Below are 21,794 nucleotides of genomic sequence, written 5' to 3'. Positions count from 1 at the left end.
CCACTACCACCTCACCTACTCCACTAAACCCACTACACCACTACCACCACCACTTCACCTACTCCACCTACCACCTACTACCACCACCACTTCACCTACTCCACCTACCACCTACTACCACCTACTCTTCTATATATAGGAATCATTGTAGCATTCAATAATTCAACAATTACAAATATCAATCAATAATACAATTCTCTTTTTCTCTTTATACATTAAATTTCTACATGGTATCAGAGCAAGGTTAAGCACTTAGTATTTTTCGCTTCACCGGCGGGCGGCAACCTCGCCTTGGCCGTCCACCGGACCTCAACCTAATCTGCTAAAATTTTTCTACACATGCCTTGAAATTTCCTTTCTGAGTGCACTACTGTTCAGTCGCCGGAGACCACCACCGCTTGCACGTCGATGTCCCTTTGCCAAAGCTCCGTCGCGACACCGGCCTTCCATGCGTCTGGTTTCAATCCCCTGCTATTCCAAGCCACAAAATAGGGTACGACTTTTGAGGGCTCGATATCTATATCCATGTATATCTTTTGGGCAGTCTATATACACACTCATACAGTGTCTTCTACACCGGTAACATGGTACAAGGGCCCAACCCTTCTTGATGCCCTCGACATGATTACAGAGCCCAAGAGGCCATCAGACAAGCCTCTTCGTCTCCCACTTCAGGATGTCTACAAGATTGGCGGTATTGGTAATTTGGCCCACTTTTTTGATCAACACCAGCATATAGTTTCAAAGAGATAACTATATTATATAATTTTTTCTATTTTAAAATATTTTTCCACCGTCCAAACCTTTTTTTTATCTTATATATATAAAAAATTGGACGGAACTCACGTGGGTGCTACTTTTTCTTTTTCTTCTTTCCACAGCCCAACTTTTCCTTGAACCTCAATTTTTTATTATTAAAAAAAAAAAATAAAAAAAAATAAAAAAAAAAAATTCATTCCATCTAATTTTTCTGCTCAGTCTTGTACCTTCAAGCCATTCGGATTTGCACAATACACTCATTTTATTTCTATCGGGATTTCGCCCTGATCACAATTTTACACCAAAAAAAAAAAAAAAAAACAAAAAACAAAAAAACAACAACAACAAACCCAAACAACCACATCCACAGGCGGGATTTTTCTTCTCTACTCTGCCGCCGGTCTCTTCTTCTTGCCTCCGTCCTGAGCGGCCCTTGCCGGTGCTGCCTCCGTGTTTTCCACGCCGCCCAGCACGTTCACTCCCCCATACTCCTCCACTGCAGCATATGGCGGACCTCCAAATCGGAATATCACGGTGGCCTTCCGCTTCAGCTCCTTATTTTCCGCCTTTAGCACACTTATCTCTGCTCGCGCATCCTTATACATGCGCTGGAGCAGAGCCAGTTGGGCGTTTAACTGCTGCACCTCATTTGTCCTACTCTGCAGCCGGTGCGACAAGTTTGTGACCGCAGTCATGGTTTCCACACATGACTTCAATGTATACTGATTGGCCTCAATATCCGTTTGCACTGCCATTTTTTGCTCCACCGGCCGCATCGGAAAGTTCAACGGAGCAAAACCAGAGGTGTTTGGTTGAGGTTCACGGGCCACCGCACCTGTTATCTCTCCTGTTGACTCGTTGAGGTCGGGAAAGAGAGTAAGCAGACCACGGGAAGATGAGGCCATGTTCTGGGTAGCTGAACGGGAAGAAGAGGCCATGTTTTTTGGGTTGCTGAGTGTTTCCGAGAAGGGTTGGATACAGAGTATTTACAGATTGTTTCAGAATGACAAGTTCAGAGGTTTTAGTCTGGTTTGGTTTCCTCCGCCTCCGCATTGGTTTATATTGACACTGACGACGCGGCCGACACGCCGCTCTATCGCTCACGTGCCTCGCCGCGTCTCCGGCTCACCTTTTGATGGCTCGACGCTTTCTGTCGGGCACGACTTTTGATGAAGTGGGCGCGCCTTTTGAGGGCGCAACTTTTGATGGCACGCCTTTTTATGGATTGGGCACGCATTTTGATGGCACGTTTTTTTATGGATTGGGCACGCCTTTTGATGGCACGCCTTTTTGAAAAATTAGGCACACCTTTTGAGGGTGCGACTTTTTAAGGGTCCGATAAGACTCTGTAAACTGTCCCGACATTGATTCCGGTTAGCTCCTTCATGGGTCCGACAAGACTCTGTAAACTGTCCCGACATTGATTCCGGTTAGCTCCTTCATGGGTCCGACAAGACTCTGTAAACTGTCCCTACATTGATTCCGGTTAGCTCCTTCATGGGTCCGACAAGACTCTGTAAACTGTCCCTACATTGATTCCGGTTAGCTCCTTTATGGGTCCGACAAGACTCTGTAAACTGTCCCGACATTGATTCCGGTTAGTTTCTACAAGGGTCCAGCAAGACTCCGTAAACTGTCTTCTACAACGGTCCGACATGACCCCATAAACTGTCTTCTACATCGGTCCGACACGAGTCAGTGTCTTCTACATCGGTCTTCTACAACGGTCTGACACGACCATACAGTGTCTCCTATCCTCTTTTATTTTTTATGTATTTTCTTGTTTTGTTACTCTCTCCAAACTCAAGTTGGTTAGTTCCTATCCCCTTGAGTTTGCGGGGATTGTTAAAACCTATCACCTACTTCACCCACTAAACCTAACCCACTACACCACTACCACCTCACCTACTCCACTAAACCTAACCCACTACACCACTACCACCTCACCTACTCCACTAAACCCACTACACCACTACCACCACCACTTCACCTACTCCACTTACCACCTACTACCACCTACTCTTCTATATATAGGAATCATTGTAGCATTCAATAATTCAACAATTACAAACATCAATCAATAATACAATTCTCTTTTTCTCTTTATACATTAAATTTCTACATAATTTATGTCCGTTGACCATGATACCTTTAGGCACATCAATTTTGCGGCCTAACAAAACTTTACGCCAATCAATTGAAGAGTGGAAGGATAGAAATACCATGATCACCATTGCTTCCATGAAACCAAAACTCTTGGTGGGAGAGGATGAAGAAGTACTTCATTTCCTGGGACAGCTGCAGGATCTCTGTGAGGAAAGGGACATACACTGAGAATGGGTAATATTAGAGAATTACATACCCATCCTTATTGAACTTCTTGGTGCCAAAAGTCGAGACATAAGGAACCATGCACTTGTCATCCTCTGCATCCTGGCAAAAGATAGTGATGATGCTAAGGTACTCCTCGTTGTGATTCTAACTGTGTGCATTTGTGTTCGATTTGTGCATGTGTCTTTGTGTTTGTGTTTCTTTTCTCTTTTTTTTTTTTTTTCTAGCCTGAAGCCTTAAATACTAAGTACATCCAATCTCTTTGTGATTTGACTTCCTGTGTATCTGCACAAGAATGAATTGCAGCTAGCTATCTTGTATAGGCTTGTTAAAGGTTGAGTTTAAATTAATTATTATAATTACAAGTTTGATATTCAAATAAATATATGAATTGGATGCAAAGGATCTTTCGTATGAAAAAACATTTGTTAAATGAATCTTTATAACTCAATTCAAATTGGATCTTATTCACAAGTGCCCCTTGTGTACAAGAAAAAGTCAAATGAAAAAAACAAGACACTTTTCAAAGCATTTTTCATTGATTTCAAAACTTTTTTTTTAACCTTTTCATCATTTCCAAAGCACTTTTTACACAATTTCAATATTAAACAATGCCCTAGGGACACTTTTTAGCATTTGCCATTAAAATTTATGCTAAAGAAAGGGAAAATCTTGTTTAAACCTATATGCTACATGGACTCTTTTAAATGTGTGAAGTACTCATGTTAGACACTGGATACTAGGTGTCCAACAGGAGTGATGACACATTCATCCATCAAACATGTTTAATAATTCAAGTTTACCATGTGCTTATGCATAAAACTTCCATAATATGCACAAAATGCTCTATGTTATGTTGTTGACACCATTTTGCCCTAGAAAACTAAAGAAGAATATTAAAACATATTAATGTTTTTCCGTATCCTCTTGTCCTTGTATATGTCAACTAGATGAGTTTGATGCTAAGACAACATACTTGTACACGGCACCACTACCCGAGTCAGTTCAACTTGAAGAGAAATGGAGTTCTTGATATTATTCACTTACACACAAAATACAGAGATGGTCTATGTATATATAACAAGAGATAATGACCACAACTACCTAACCAACAATTAACTACTTGTGGTTAAGGCCTAACAAACTAACTACCTTCCTAACAAACTAACTACCTCAAGAATACTCTAGAATGCACTGATAAGCTGAAGCCTTCTGTGCTGAAACAGTAGCTTGTTTGGCTGCTTGAGTGGCTTGAGTGTGTGGGGTCTCAGATTGCTTATCAGCCCCCCTCAAGCTCAGGGGACTAGGAAGGACATTGAGCTGGTGCTGAAGATATTGAAAACGAGTAACAGAAAGTGGTTTAGTAAAGACATCAGCAACTTGATCAGAAGTGGGAATATGACAGATATGAAGCTTCTTGGAGGCAATGCGTTCGCGAACAAAGTGATAATCGACCTCAATGTGTTTAGTACGAGCGTGAAACACTGGATTGTGACTCATAGCTATGGCAGATAAGTTGTCACACCATAGGGTAGGCACAGGAACAGAAATATGAAGTTCAGCAAGCAACATCCCAATCCAACTAAGTTCAGCGGAAGTTTGTGCTAAAGCCCGATATTCAGCTTCAGATGAAGATCTAGCCACAGTTGGTTGTTTCTTGGAAGACCAAGAGATAAGATTAGGACCAAGATAGACACAGAAACCAGTGGTGGACCTTCGATCAAGAACATTACCTGCCCAATCGGAGTCTGAATAAGCAGTGAGAAGAAGAGGGCCAGCAGTGAAATGAAGCCCATAAGAGATGGTGCCTTTAAGATACCTGAGTAACCTTTTGACTGAGAGAAAATGACTAGTCATAGGAGAGTGCATGAACTGACAAAGATGATTAACCACAAAAGCTAAATCAGGTCTGGTAAGGGTAAGATATTGAAGAGCTCCGACCAAACTTCTGTACAAAGCTGGCTGAGAAAAGAGAGTATCATTTGCTGCAGTAAGAGAACTAGAAGGGGACTTAGTAGCCATGGGAGAAGAGTAAGACTTGCAGTTACTCATACCAGCCTTGGCTAACAACTCTGAGGCATATTTTTGCTGAGAAAGAACATAACCAGAAGCAGTTTTGGTGACAGAAATACCCAAGAAATAATTGACAAGGCCAAGCTCCTTCATGGAAAAGGTTGTATGCATATGTGTAATGAGAGAGTTAATATAGAGAGGATCACTTCCTGTGAGAAGAATGTCATCTACATAGATGAGAAGAATGGTAATAGCAGTAGAAGTTTTCTTAATAAAAAGAGAAGAATCACACTGACTTTGAACAAATTTATAAGTGAGAAGAAAGTTGGAGAAGGTAGAGAACCAAGCTCGAGGAGCTTGCTTTAAACCATAGAGAGCCTTGTGTAACTTGCAAACAAGCTGAGATTTATTAGGGTGAACAAAACCTTGAGACTCAAGCCACTCAAGCAGCCAAACAAGCTACTGTTTCAGCACAGAAGGCTTCAGCTTATCAGTGCATTCTAGAGTATTCTTGAGGTAGTTAGTTTGTTAGGAAGGTAGTTAGTTTGTTAGGCCTTAACCACAAGTAGTTAATTGTTGGTTAGGTAGTTGTGGTCATTATCTCTTGTTATATATACATAGACCATCTCTGTATTTTGTGTGTAAGTGAATAATATCAAGAACTCCATTTCTCTTCATGGTATCAGAGCGAAGAGAGGAAGAAGAAGGACAAGCAATGAAAGAAGAGTGAGGAAAAGTTGATTTGGATCTGGTAATCATGGGATGAGTATTGGAATTGAGACAAGGGAGATCAATAGAAATATTGGAAATAGGAATCTGATCAGATGGAACTGTGGATAGAAGAGGAATAGAAGAGGAAGAGACTGTTTGAGCTTCTGAGTGAGGTTCAATAGCAGACGAAGAGACTGCCTGAGCTGAGGGCAGGTCAGTAGGAGGAACGAAAATAGGTGGCTGAGCTACTGACTGAGGGATAGCAGCTGGTGGTGAAACTGGAAAAGAATGTGGAGCTTGCTGTGACTGAGCTGGTGATGGAGGAATGGCAGTTGTAGGCTGAGGTGCTACAGTTGGTGAAGCTGGAAAGGGATGTGTATGCTGAGGTGCTGTAGTAGAAACATGTGATGGAAAAGAAGAACTGGACTGGTCTGAGGGAGACCAAAAGAAATTCAGCAAATGTGATATGGAAGATGATGCAGAAACAGAAGGATGAGAAGACTGAAAAGGAAAACATAGTTCATCAAAGATCACATGTCTAGAGATATAGACCCGTCCTGTGGTAGGATCAAGGCACCTATAACCTTTAATAGAAGGTTGATAACCAAGAAATACACAAGGAATAGATTTGGTTTGAAGTTTATGAGATGTGTAAGGTTGAAGCCATGGATAGCATCTACATCCAAAGGATCTCAAGAAAGTGTAATCAGGTTTTTGTTTGAACAAAACTTCATACGGAGTGAGATTTTGAAGCTTGAGTGTGGGATGTCTGTTAATAAGAAAGACATCAGTGGCAAGTGCATCAAACCAGTAAGCCAAAGGAAGAGAGGATTGATGCATAAGTGTCACAGTAGTCTCTATGAGATGCCTGTGTTTTCTTTCAGCAACACCATTTTGTGATGGTGTATGAGGACAAGTAAGTTGATGCTCAATTCCTTTTTGTTTGAGAAACAATTGAAATGGCTTACTCAAATATTCGCCCCCATTGTCACTCCTTAATACTTGAAGATGAGTATGAAACTGATTCTCAACAAAACTTTTAAATTCAAGAAATTTGTCAAACACCTCACTTTTGTAATGAAGAGGAAAAACCCAAGTAAATTTGCTAAAATCATCAATGAACAACACATAGTATTTACAACTAGAACTAGAAACAGAAAATGGACCCCACACATCTGTGTGAATAAGGGCCAAAGGTTTATTGACAGTGGAATGAGACAAAGAAAAAGGTAATCTATGACTTTTACTAACACAACAATGTTCACACAGACTGGTGGTCTTGGTAGACAAAGTTGAAGACTTAGAACCTAAGTGATGATGAGCCATAATGTGATGAAGCTTCTTGGAAGATGGATGACCAAGTCTTGAATGCCAATCAGCTGAAGTAGTAGAACATGAAAGACAGACTGATGAAGAAACGAAGGAACCGGCAGAGGATGACGAAATGAGTGGATAAAGGCCCTTGGTGTAGCAACCTTTATACAGAATATTCTGAGTATTCTTGTCCTGAACAAGAAAGAAATCTTTATCAAAAGTAATAGTACAATGATTATCCTTGGTTAACTGATGTACTGAGAGTAAATTGGAAGAAAGAGTAGGCACATGCAACATGTTGGTAAGATGAAAAGGAAAAGAAGGAGTAGGAAGGAGTCCTTTACCAGTATGAGCAATGGGAAGAGTAGAACCATCACCAATAGTCACTTGATCTTGACCTTGATACGGTTGGTAAAGAGAGAGGTTACGTAAATCATTGGTCATGTGGCTAGTGGCTCCAGAATCAAGAAACCAGTTGGTTTCAGATGAAGAAGGAGAAGAGATGGAAGGTGTATGAGCAGAGGCTACATAAGCTTGACTTTGACCTGGAGAGGATTTGAAGGATGAAGAGGAAGCTTGAGAACTCGGAAAAGCAGTATCCAATCTGTGCCAACAGTCTAGAGCAGTGTGGTTTGCCTTGCCACAGATTTGACAAATTAATGGGGCATTGACTGTGCTGTTTACAGAGCTGGAGCTAGGTCCTGGATTGTGTGCAGAGCTATATCTGCTTTTCTGAAACTGATTTGATCCTCCTCTCTGATAGTGACTAGACATCTGACCATGAAACCTACCTCCATCCCTTCCTCTGAAAGGGCTTCTGCCCCTATAATAGCCTTTCTGACTTCCTTTATTAGCATACTGGCCTCGAGGAGCAACATAGGCAGCAGATCCTGGTATTTCTGAAATTTGTTGATGCTTAAGAGAAGACTCTATGTGAATTGATTCAGAACACAGAAGAGAGCAGAGTTGATCCACAGTAATAGGATCTGATCTGGCTCTTATTGTAGTTTTGAAAGCATTATATTCCTCAGGTAGTCCATTCAGAATTAAAAGGACTAAATCCTCATCATCAACTGATGATGAAGCCAAAGCAAGCTGATCTGCAAGAACTTTGAATTTGTGCAGATAGTCTTCCATAGTTGATCCTTTCTTCACAATATGACTTAATTTGTTCTTCAGTTGATGGATATGAGATCGAGAAAGAGAAGTAAACCGTTTGGCAAGAGTATGCCAAACATCATAACTAGTTTGACAGTGAATTACAGATGTGAACAGTGAAGGTGATAGAGTTGCTGTTATGCAACTCAAGAGATGTGCATCAATTGTAGTCCATAGAGTATGCTTGGGATTCAGAATTTCAAGATGATTTGAATCTAAGATAACTGGTGCAGGACATACTTCAGATCCGTCCACATAGCCAAGAAGCTTGGTTGCTCTTAAGATGTTGTAAAATTGATTCTTCCAAACTATGTAATTGGATGAATCAAGCTTGATAGTAACGAATGCATTAAGATTTGAGATCAACAATTTGAGGTTTGAAGGAATGGCAGAAGAAGACTCTGGTATACTTTCTGGGACACCTATGGTGATGGAAGAAGCCATTGAAGAGCAGTGCTCGTAGGAGCCTATAGCTCTGATACCATGAAGAGAAATGGAGTTCTTGATATTATTCACTTACACACAAAATACAGAGATGGTCTATGTATATATAACAAGAGATAATGACCACAACTACCTAACCAACAATTAACTACTTGTGGTTAAGGCCTAACAAACTAACTACCTTCCTAACAAACTAACTACCTCAAGAATACTCTAGAATGCACTGATAAGCTGAAGCCTTCTGTGCTGAAACAGTAGCTTGTTTGGCTGCTTGAGTGGCTTGAGTGTGTGGGGTCTCAGATTGCTTATCACAACTAACTCAAATAATCCCATTTTTCTTTAATTAGATATGCAGTAGTAACACATTCACCCAGCAGGCAGAAAGCATTTTTAGTAATTCGAGTGTACCATCTTACTAAGCATATAACTCCCGTATGACCTGTTAAATGTTCTCTGTTACCTTGTAAGCACCATCTTGCCTTAAAAATTTAAGAACATAGTAGGAAATGCAAACATTTTTCATAGCCCTATGTTCTTGTGTATGTTAATTAGATGAATCTAATGCTTAGACACATGCTCGCACCTGACACCCATACCTGAGTCCATGAAACATCGAATTTGACTCACTCAAATTACCCAATTTTCTTTCAATAGATATGGATCATCTGTAGCTGGAAAGGTTAGTTTATGTTCTTAGATTTGATTTTGTGAAATCAGTACATAATGCAGGAAAGAGTTGCAAACGTTGATAATGCAATAGAATCTATTGTCCGCTCTCTTGGACAGCGTATTGCAGAAAGGAAGTTAGCGATGGCATTACTATTGGAACTGTCTAAAAGTGAGATATTACAAGACTGCATTGGTAAGGTTCAGGGTTGCGTCCTCCATTTAGTGACTATGTCAAGCAGGGATAAGAGTCAAGCTGCCAAAGATGCAAGGGAGCTTTTGGAGAATCTCTGATTCTCTAATCAGAATGTCATCCAAATGGCGAAGGCAAATTATTTTAAACATTTGTTGCAGCATCTTTCTTCAGGTTCTTTCCTTAAATCAAATATTTTACCCTTCAGAAATATAATTATATTTCAGTATGTTATAATGGCATTCTACTAATTAAAACATTACTTGGAATTTGTTGATTGCCAAAATTTCTGAAAACCTTAATGAAATAAACTTGCAGGTTGTTGACGGCCTCAAGTAGACCCTGAATCTTTTTCTCTCTACTTTTGCTGGAAAACTAGATAATAATAATACAACAATGATTCATCCCCCCTTTCCCCCACCCCCTTTGACCCCCTCTCTCTCTCATTGGTTACATTTTCTTTTTCTTTTTCTTTTTTTTCCTGCTCCTCCAATCACCACCCGCCACATGGTGGCAAAGGGGGGTGAGGCGGTGACCCCCAAAAGGGAGTCCCAAGCATTATTCATAATAATATGGCTGACAACCGCAGCACAACAAACCTTTGTCCCCTGTGAAGCATGGACACAATAGATTTTGCGTGTCGGTGCCTGCAGGCATCATCGCTGGCAGAATGACTGGAAGCACAAGCTGAAAAAACTCAATTGAAAATAAAGAGTAAGAGTGAAATTTTATAAATATAAGATAAATATAAGAAAATAAGTTTATAATTAAAGATACATTATAAGAATATAGAAAGAGAAAATTAGATAAATTCTTGAAAAATAATAACTCAACTGAAAATTTAAGGACAAGAGTGGATTATGTAAATATAAGATAAAAATAAAAAATCAAGTTTAAATTTGAAGATATATTATAAGAATATAGAAAGAAAAAATAAAATAAATCCTATCAGTAAATATCAAATGAAGATTGCAAAAAAAAGAAATCAAGTGGCAATTTAAAAATTCAAAAATAAAATAAGATAAACCTTAAAAAAATAAAATCTAATATAACTGTGATAATAAAAGAACAGAAGAGGATAGTAGTTTAAAAATTGGATAAGAGTGAAATATCACCTATAATTTTTTTAAATTGGTAAAAAAAGATCTCAAAAATAAGAATTGAGGTGTTGTATGTAAAAAAATTAGATAAGAGTTAAATACCACCTATAAATTTTCAAAATTTAAATTTTGTGTAGTTAAAAAATAAGCATTTATGATATCTTATTATACAAATTTTAACTCTATTTTGTGTCTACTGGTAATAAATTTTAACAAGTTTTGTATTCGAAAGATATTTAATTAAAAAAAAAAAAAATTCAAAGGGATCACCTTTTTATTTCTTAATTTTGTTTTCTGTTAATAACCTATAAATTTCAATAATTTTTGTATTCTGAAGCTACTAAATAAAAAAAAAAAATTTGTATCATTTTTTTTTTAAAATCTTAATTATTTTTATTTTAATTTTATTTTGTGTCTATAATTTATAAATTTCAATAATTTTTGTATTCTGAAACTACTAAAAAAAAATATCAATTTTCTTTTTAAAATCTTAATTAGTTTTATTTTTACTTTTTCTAATATGATAATATAATCATTCATTTTATATAATAAGGTCTTAAGTATAGAACGTGCATGATTTCAATGTTTCTCTGCAGTGACACATGTTATACATGTGAATATAAAATTCAACAATCATAGTAAAAAAAACAAAATTCTCACCTATGATTTTTGTCTAAATACATGAAATATATTTATTTAAATTAAGTTTTAAAAGTTTGATTATAAATATGTAATGTGTTTATAATGTCAACACAACATAGTTGAATAATAATTTTGTTTATGAGAGATTAATCAAACTTTTATTGAAATATTCACATATTGAATTCATTATGTTTAAAAATTACATGACATTCAATAACGTAATTGAAATTAATTATTAAATAATAATTAAGTAAAAAATATGTACCTTGAGTTTTTGTTCTCCAAATGGGTCCCAAAGACCCTGTCTACAATTGATTTTCATTATATATTTATTAAGGAGTTTGAGATCCATTCACTTGAAAATGCTCCTTTGTGCAGAAGACTTTTACTGTAAAAGAGAAACTTATCATTTAAAAACCTACTTAATACTCACTATATATATGCAAAGAAACAAATTTAAATCGATGAAGATCTCAAATAAAAAAATAAAAATGTAAGCAAAAATGTTGTAGAGTTATATAATTAAGTTTAGTTATATTTGGATTTAAATCAAGTGTCCTTATATATTACAACAAAATGGAACACATAAACTAATATAATTAAAGAAAAAATATAATGAAAAATAAATGGAATTGAACAAAAACTTCCTTCAAACTCATCAACGTGTTCCAAATACTCTTCTCGATTGATAAAATTTTTCTCAAAAAAAAAAAAAAATGTAAACTCCAATTGCATCGCAAAATATCACACTTTGTGTTGGTTTTTTAGCTCTTCGTTGCCATTGCTACATTTTTCCGATACGTTGCATACCCATAGAATTTTTCAAAAATGAACAAAAGATTTTGGAGGTATTATTGCATCTACTATGTTATTTTATGAAGTAGAAAAAAAAAAAAAAATACATACACCAATTAAACTAAAACTAAAACAAAGAAAAAAAAATCTGCAAAAGAAAAGAGAGAGCAAAAAAACACATATGGGATTTCAAACATATGTTTCTTTTCATATAAAATGCTAATAATCTTGCATAATTGGTCAAATCACATGTTTAATTCATCTACATGATTCTTTCTCTTCTCCAATCTATTTGCCCAATTTCATATTGTCATGGAAGTTGGGTTTTGAGATTTATAAGTTTAATTTTTTGTTAAATATCTTTGGTGAATAAATTTGATGAATAAATTTGAATTAGAGTCAAACTAATTATTTATCTCTAAAATATTTTGAAAATCTCTTATCCATTTCAAATTTGAATTTTGAAATGGATTAATATATTTTCCATTTGAAAGTCATAAATGGATATAAATGGATTAATTACTATTTTTTAAAATGATGCAATAAAAACTAGCCAATAGAAGATTTTTTTTAATTATTTAAAAAATAAGAATTCTAGAAAAATAGTATGATGGTTTTGAGTTTCACAAAAACATTCTCGTTAGAAACCCTATTTTCCTTAATATATATATATATATATATTAGTGTTTTTCTTTTTCTTAGTGACACATTCTAGAGTCCTACTTTTTTTTTGTAAAATTTTTTAAGTTGCATCAGCATATGCTTTCTATTTACATAGAAGTTAATGGGGGTAGGAGTGAGATTATTAATCCAATAGATATTAATCCAATTGAATAGAAAGTGGTGCATCTCTCTTTTCTTCACTTTTAATTTTATAGTTATTATTTTTAGTATCAAAATTAATACTTCTTTTACTATGTTATAATTTAATATCATACAAAATTATTATATATATTTATTTAAATTATACTTTTATAGTATGATAGAACTAAAATTATCAAAATAAGTGTTTCTTTTACTATGTTATAATTTAATGTCGTATAAAATTATTAAATATTTATTTAAATAGATTTTTTTATAGTATGTAGGGCTAAAATATTAAAATACACATAAATAATTTATCTAAAATGATTATATATTTATTTTAATAACACTTTTATAAAAGGATAGGGCTAAGATTATCAAAATAAATAGTTAGAATTATTCTTTAATTTTAAATTATTACTTTTTTTTTCTTCAATTTAATCATTATTTTTAATATTTTTATATACAAATGTATATAAATAATTTAACTAAAATTTAAAATATTATTTTGAAAAAACTATATTTTAGCCCGTGCATTGCATGGATTAACTGCTAGTAATTCATATTACGAAAATTATAATTAAAAAAAGTTGAGTTATAACTATACACACTACATAAGATATAACAAATCATTCTTGGATTACAATGAAAATAATATCATAACCAACATTATAATGAGTCATAATTAACAACACAATAGGTTATAATCAAAAATACAAATGTAGTAACTACGTGTCCGTTTGTTTTGGTCATAGGAGATGAGATTAGATTAGGATGGATGTGGGATCTATTAATATTGTGTTTGTTTACAAAATGGGAAAAGGGATTCACAATACCCTAGAATTATGATAGGCCTCCATGGATGGGATTAATAGTCCCTCATGAGAGATGGTATTAGAAAAACAATTCCTTGGGATTAGAGGGGAATTTACTATTTTGCCCTTTATTATCCTACCTAATTTACTTACTCTACTTGATTAATGTGGTCTTTTCTCTATAATTTTTTTTAAAAAAAATTATTTCACCATTTTTTACTCTATCATTCTTTATATCAAAATAATTTAATATAAAAATATAATAGTATAATAATATTTATACCAAAAATTTTTTATTAAAAAAATAAAATAGTACCAAAAAAATATATATTTATGAAATATTATTTTTAATATTAAAATATGTAATGCATTTATTAGTTGGTATAAGCCCAAATTTGATAGTAATGCAACAAGAGTATTTGTGAAATTTTACATGGTTAATCTCACTCATATCTCTCAAAACAATCATGAACTATTTCTAGTCTATTAGTTATCAAATAAACACAATTTTTCTTAGTCCCTTTTACTAACAGTCCTCTCACTAATAATTCTTTCACTAACAATCTCATCTAACCTACCTCTGAAAACAAACAGGCCCTAAGGGTGCCTGGTACACACTTTCAATAATTTTTCAAAATTTATTAGTATATGAATGGATACTTTTTATATAATGCATCATCAAATAAAAAAAGGCGAATTACACTATGAGTCCCTATAGTTGAGACTTATGTTATTTGGTCATTGACCTTTCAATTGTGACACATTTGACACTAAATTTTGAATCTCGTTCCAAATAAGGGCAATTGAAGACATTGTTGCTCTATTTGAAGGGCAAAATTGTCATATGCCTTATTTTGTATTGGTTAACTTATATAATATAATGGTTTTTTTTAAATGAATAATGTTGAAACTTTTTTTGTTATAAAGTTCTATTCGGTTTGGTTTTCAGAATATATTTTTAGAAATTTTTTTTTCTAATAAACTAAAAATTAAATTGTTGAAGAAAAAATTAAAAATATATAATTTTTATATAATTTTATTTTTTGGGAGAGTAGAAATAATTTTTTAAAATAATTTTTTTTGATATTTATTTTTGTTCAATTAGTTTTTATTTTTTCAAAAGTCAAACATAGCGACAATTTTGATGTCATTATTAAACCAATTCATTAAATCAAAAAATTCAAAACTTAAAACATTTCATATATTAAACATATCGATTATATTAATAAGCATTCATTACATGATAACCATCTAAAATATCTGTTAACAATAAATCCAACTATCTAGTACATGATAACCATCCAAAACTATCAACACAAAAATCACCCATTACAAAAATCACCCAAACACATACTAAAAATTAATTTGGTAAAAAAATAAAAATATAAAATTATAAAAAATTTATCATTTCTATATAAGTTTATCTTTGGTGAGTAGAAATAATTTTTGACATTTATTTTTCTTAAATTAGTTTATATTTTATCAAATTGACAATTTTGCCCTTGAAATGGATCAACAATGTCTTCAATTGTTTTTACTTGTAATAAGATTCAAAATTCAGGATCAAATGTATCACAATTGAAAGGTTAGGGATCAACGTGACACAAATCCCAAACTATAAGAACTGTTAGTGTAATTCGGCTAATAAAAAAATTGAAAAATGTATTAAGTGAGTTAACATTTTTGAATGAGAACATCACGTGATTAATATTATCTGGTATTTTAAAATTATTATGACTATTTATTTAATGTAAAATATTTTTAGTAAAAATATATTATGTATTTTTTATTGTTTAATTAGACATATAATAAGTAAAACATTTTTTTACATAAATAGCTTTTGTCAAAAGTCTAAAAACTACTTTGCTTTTAAAATTGGGCAAGTCATTTTTGGCTTACTTGCTGGATTCACAGCCTTGCAGATGGACCACCTTTCAGATGCTGAAACTCTTTGCATGTGATTGTTAATCGGATGTTGGAAATCTGAGTACTAAAAAAAGAGAAAGGAAAACTATATTTTGTATAAAATTGTTTTACATATAAGTAAAATATTGGGCGTTTGGACAATAAATTCAAATTTCAATTTCAATTTCCTTTGTTCAAAGGCCCATGCGCTAACTTTTCCGTTAACAAGGACAGGCTTTCACCAAATGACCAAACTACCCATTTTATATATACATAGAGACTAACTTTTCTGTTAACAAGGATAGGTTTTCACCAAATGACCAAACTACCCATTTTATCTATACATAGAGACTCATCTGTTGAATTGGTGGTCTAGAGACTGATATGTTGAATTGGTGATCTAGAGACTGATATGTTGAATGGGTGTCCTAGAGATAGAAACTCTCCTCTATCTTCTGCCTTTCCTCCCACCAATCTCCGGCTGCGAACTTCATGTTGCCATCATCGCCGGGGCCCGCCGGTTCCTCCGCTGTGGAATCCCTCGCCTTTGACTACATTGAGACCTTCCTCTTTGAGCGCAAGCCCGACTCCTCTAAGCCCTGCAGCGATGCAATCCCTTTCTGCATGCTCGACGAGTTCTCCATCTCGTCGGAGCTCATCGATCGGAAAGTGACTCACACGAACATCATTGATCAGAGATTGGTGAGTGACAATGCCAATTGTGGTAGTAGATCTCAGATCTTAGACTTATCTCAAACCTCAAGCCGCCACCACCATCGGAGTTGAGGTCGACATCGACGAGCTTGGCTTTACCGGACTGATTCGATCAAAAGGAACTATCACCACCACGGCCTTCGTCGTCGATGACGATGGTGGGGGATTCTAGAAAGAGAGTAGAGAGAGAAGGCAGATGGTGGTGGTGGTGGTGGTGGTTGCGGTGGCGATTGGCGGCGATCCTTGGATCTCCGATTCCCAACATTGATGACTTCTCTGATGATAGATCTCTAATCCCAACACAAATATGATGTTGTTGATCTACGCGGTAGTAGTGCTTATGACATCTTTAGGTTCAAGATCAGAGCAGCTGAGCACCAAAGAGTATGAGGACTTAGGGTTCACTGGTCTCGCCCTCTGCTCCGATTGTAATACCTTCGCCGACTATGCCAAAAATCAAGTTATTATTATCCTTCTCTATCTCCACACTCTCTCTCTATTTCTTGTTATCTATAGAATAAGTGTTCTTGTGTGTGAGATTGAGGGATTTGCAAAGAGAAGTAGAGGGAGATGAGAAAAAATGAACAAGAGAGAGAAGCTAATAAATGGATCTATATTTGATTTCAACAGATAAAAGCTTTGTTTGGTATGGAGGAACTAGGTATTGTTTCTCAAGTGAACAAGACATTACCAAATCCACCACTCTTTGTATTTCAAATTCAACAGATCACAAGATTTAACTATATAGTTTTGTATTTCAACAGATCACTCTTTGTTAGTTGATCTGTCTGTTGTTGTTGTTGATGATGATGAAACTAATTGAAACAATTTTTTTTTTAAATTTTGAACAAATAATAGGATGGATCTGTTCAAAATTTGAACAAATAGATGCTTGATATTGCAACAGATAGGGGTTGGTTTGGCTTTGTATTTCAATAGATAGAATTTGTTTTGGCTTGGTATTTCAACAGATAGAAAAAACAAAATGATTTCTTACCAAACTATTTTACAAAGGATGGATCTCTTGCAAAAAAAAAAAAAAAAAAAAATATATATATTCACTGGACCTACTACCTTATACCCTCTTTAGGTTAGACTTTTCAACAAATTTCTCTAAAATATTTTAATTCAAAAAAGAGCATAAATAATTACGGCGCTGCTTGAGGGCCCGAATTTCGGGGCTCGAATGCCCCGAAATTTCTACTTTAGGTAAAAAAAAAAAAAAAAAAAAGGAAAAAAGAAAGAAAAAAAGAAAACAGTTTCTAAAAATGGAAATTAGGGGCATTAGGGGCAAATTTTTTAGGGCCACCAATCATTTTCCAAATAATTATTTGTAATTTGTCGATCTTATAAATTTGTTGTCATGTAGTATCTATAGCTAGCTCCCATATGATGTTTTTTTTTTTTTTTAATTTTATTTTTAAACATTGTAATGTGCCACGTGTATATGTTCCCCTCAATCTAAATTTGGGCAGAAGGTATAGTGAGAGTGATGGTTTCAAACCAATGCTAAAAAGAAATAATACTAAGTAATTCAACCACCCCCCCTCTCTCAAAGATGGGAATACCCAAATTCAGGGCAATACAACTAAACCAATGCTAAAAAGAAATTATACTAAGTATACTTCAGCAGTTACAAGAGAAAGAACTTCCTTAGGAACTTCTTCGACCTATACAGGAGAGAAATCAAGTGACCCAGCCAAGCGAGCCAATGCATGTGCTACCTTATTGCCATCCCTCCTAAGATGAGAGCTGCGAAACTGACTGAAAATCAAAAGCTTCACAGCGAGCATGCTCAAGGATATGACCAAAAAAGGCAAGGGGCAAACCATTGTCCTTGATAGCTTTAACAATAGTAAGGGAATCACCCCCCCCCTCCCAAGTGAACAACAGAAAAGCCCAATTCTCACGCAAAGGTAATTGCCGCGCGACTCCGCACAATCAACCTCTACCCGAAAGGGTAATCTCTCAAACAACGCAACCATAGCCTCACATTTGAAATTGCAACCCACCTCGATAGCTGACTGACTTGCAAGCAATGCATTATCAAAATTAAACTTGAAATAGTCTTCAGTGGGGATTGCAATGTCACAGATTGTACCCACGAGAGGTTGCCTTCAACCCTCATACGTACTTGCAGAAAATCATCAAGTAGCGTACTCACCCTACTAACAATTGTATTAGCTGGTGTAACAACATTCTCAATAAAACCCGATTATGAGCCGTCCATAGATCCCAACAGAGAGCAAAACACAAACCCAATCCCGCATTATCGACAGACTTTGCCTCCGCAAATGCCCTTCGCATAAAATCTATACAAGAATGCCTAGATCTACCAATGCGAGGAGAAATCTGAGCCCACACCTGCCTAGCCCCCAAACAATCTCGAAAACACCCACGCAAAAGCGTTTCAGTAACGTCACCACAACACCCACCAGTCGCATCCCACGCAAAAACACTCTAGTTGGCAAAATATTTGAGTAAGCATCCCACGCAAACACCTTAATCTTACTTGGAATGTTAAGATGCCAAAGAAGCTTCCAAAACTGCTGCAAATCACTCCAGCTAGAAGAAGACTCTGCCTGACCATCCAAACCATCAACATTCATCTGTAATTGATAATGGATTGAACCGAAAAGCACCCATCTCCTGTGTGATGCCAAACCAATCTATCCGGAACCAAATGGGACACAGAGCGATACTCAAAATAATCTCAACATCAGCTTGAAAAAACAAATTATTCAACAAGTCCGCATTCCAGCACTTGCTATCAAGGTCAATGAGAGAGCTCACCCATGCATCAGGCAACATTGTTGGGGGAGAAATAAGCTGGAAAGAGCGGGGTCTTGGTAACCAGTTATCCCCCCAAATGTGGACACTGTGCCCATCGCCAATCTGCCATTGCAAACCCTTCTTCAACAGAGGTTTTGCGTTGAAAATGCTACGCTAAGTGAAAGATGTTGGACAATCTTCATTGTATTTAAATAGATTAAATTCTGTTGTGTACAAAACAACAACAAGAATATAAAGAAATAAAGAAAATGAAAGAATTTGTTTGATTACAAAAATCAAACTCGAAATAATAAATAAATAAATAAATAAATAAATAAATAACAGATTTTATTTTGTTACAAAATCAAAATTTAAATCTAATTTTAATAAATAAAAACAACATTAAAAATTAATTAAATAACTTACTTGATTTAATTTCTTCGAATTATTTTCTGATCAAATCCAGTGTTTGACACTGTGTCCTTAAGACAGATTCGTCCTCTCTACGGTGCTATCAGAATTTGGACGTCTATCTCCCAAGATGAAATGATCTACCACAAACAATAGCAGCACTGCAAATTGTTTGCCTTACGAACACACTAAGTGTTTACACTTTTTCTTTCAGAAATAAAATGCAACAAAATGAAGAATAGAATAAGCAGAGGTGAAATACGAAATTTCTGAATTAAAAAATATCAAATGAGGGTGGTTCTATTTATAGATGTAAAGGTGGCTCTTGATTTTAAATTGAACAGGTATGATACCTGTTGGTTTTGAATTCAAACAGATTTGAATCTGTTAATAATTCAAACAGATAACAAAAATGGGAAGGGCCCTGTTTGGGTGTGCACTAATTCCAAACTAGTTTATTTCTGTTTGAAAACGGGAAGGGCCCTGTTTGGATGTACAGAAAATCCAAATCAGTTTAATTTGAATTCTGGATTTTAATTTACCAAAAATAAAATAAAATTCAAATGTTTTTGGCCCAAAAAGATTAGTATTGGGCCGAACAAGCCCAACCCAACCACACACCACGCACCTGCGCCCAAGCCCAAGCCCAGCCCAGCTCGCCCGACCGGACAGACGGCGGCGGCGGCGCGCGCGCGCGTGTGTGGTGATTTTTGGGTCCAATGGGTCTAGCCCATTTTGCCCATAACCTCTCCCTCTAAAACACTTGGGTACCCCTTGGGGCACACCCCAAGTATCTCACCCAAGCCTTATAAACCCTTTCAAAACTTCCCACCAAATCAATGTGCGACAAGCCAATTTACAACCTTAAGGAATTTCCACCAAAACTCCATTTCTATGGAGCACACTTTGGCTTCAATTTCCCATTCACTCGGTAATGGTTTTGAGCAACCAAATATACCACGTGAATCACAACGCGGCATAGAACGCGTTGCCACTTTGACCCGAGTAAATCGACACTCGGGGTCCACCTAAAAAATAGACCAAACTTGAGAAAAAATTCTGGTTTTACCCAGAATTTTTCTACCATTTCCAACAATCCCCCACGTGAATGGAATTTGATGACAACGGAAATGCAACAATATGCAGACTTTAACGAAAGAGTATAAGTCGAAAATATCTTGCATCAGGATAGGTAGTTTTCGGCCTTGAACCTTCCCTAGTGATAACCTATCGGACTTACTGGCTAACCAATGGACGCGATGCCTTGAATTGTTCAGCCGTTTGTGTAAGCCAAGATAATAGATTTCACACAAAATATCTTCTAACACATCGTGGTTCTCACTGTTGTGTTCATTTTGGCCTTGAACGCGCCTGGTTTTCATAAGTGTTTCTAGAGAATTTAGCCTTTTCATTCTCATAGAACCGGCCCCAGTTCAACACTCATATAGGTGATTCTTATTATGAGTATCTCCTTATACTCATCTTGATTTGATGCCTTAATCAAGATATAAGTAATCATTAAAAGTAAAGCTTATCCTTATACCCCTGCAGACAACATATGTTGCAGATATCACTCTCACCATAGGAATGGGTAGGGAATTTTTAATCCCTTGGTGATTTCTGGTGAGCCGTACATAACTTAGTTGTCCCTTTGAACTTAGTTCTTGGGATCTCCAGTCATATAAGTAGGGTTACCATTATGACGACTCTTATGTAATAGGCTTTAATCCCATCTCCTTTGATGAACTATATACTAGCTCTTTTGTCAAACCTTTTGTTAACGGATCCGCAATATTCTCTTTAGATTTTATATAATCTATTGAGATTATTCCGTTTGACAACAATTGCCTTACGGTATTATGTCGACGACGAATATGTCGTGACTTACCGTTATACATGTGATTCTGTGCCCTGTCTATTGCAGATTGACTATCACAATGAATGCAAATAGCTAGCACAAGTTTCGGCCACATTGGAATGTCTTCTAAGAAGTGACGAAGCCATTCTGCTTCTTCACCTGCTTTGTCTAAAGCAATGAACTCAGATTCCATTGTGGATCGTGCGATGCAAGTTTGTTTCGTGGATTTCCAAGAAACAGCAGCGCCTCCTAGAGTAAAGACATATCCACTTGTGGATTTTGAATCTTTAGTATCCGATATCCGATTGGCATCACAATAACCTTCGAGTACTGCTGGATATCAAGTAAAGTTCAAACCATGATCACGAGTAAATCTTAGATATCTAAGA

The 21,794-nt window shown here is 35.6% G+C and overlaps 1 long non-coding RNA gene across 3 annotated transcripts; it reads left to right on the top strand.

Moving 5' to 3' along the window:
• The first annotated feature begins 2,887 nt into the window (after positions 1-2,887).
• Positions 2,888-9,949, top strand: LOC145796995 (uncharacterized). Of its 3 annotated transcripts, XR_014337869.1 has the most exons (3): positions 2,888-3,219; positions 9,385-9,409; positions 9,517-9,949. It is a non-coding gene; the product is annotated as an uncharacterized LOC145796995 (long non-coding RNA). The 3 variants fall into 3 exon arrangements; XR_014337871.1 differs by lacking the exon at positions 9,385-9,409 and having other exon boundaries at positions 9,460-9,949; XR_014337870.1 differs by lacking the exon at positions 9,385-9,409 and having other exon boundaries at positions 9,448-9,949.
• The last annotated feature ends 11,845 nt before the right edge of the window (positions 9,950-21,794 follow it).

Source organism: Camellia sinensis, chromosome 8 (genome assembly GCF_055761805.1).
Source record: "Camellia sinensis isolate YWXY chromosome 8, ASM5576180v1, whole genome shotgun sequence".
In the NCBI taxonomy this organism is placed as follows: Eukaryota; Viridiplantae; Streptophyta; class Magnoliopsida; order Ericales; family Theaceae; genus Camellia; species Camellia sinensis.
This window is presented reverse-complemented; position numbering and strand designations above follow the sequence as displayed.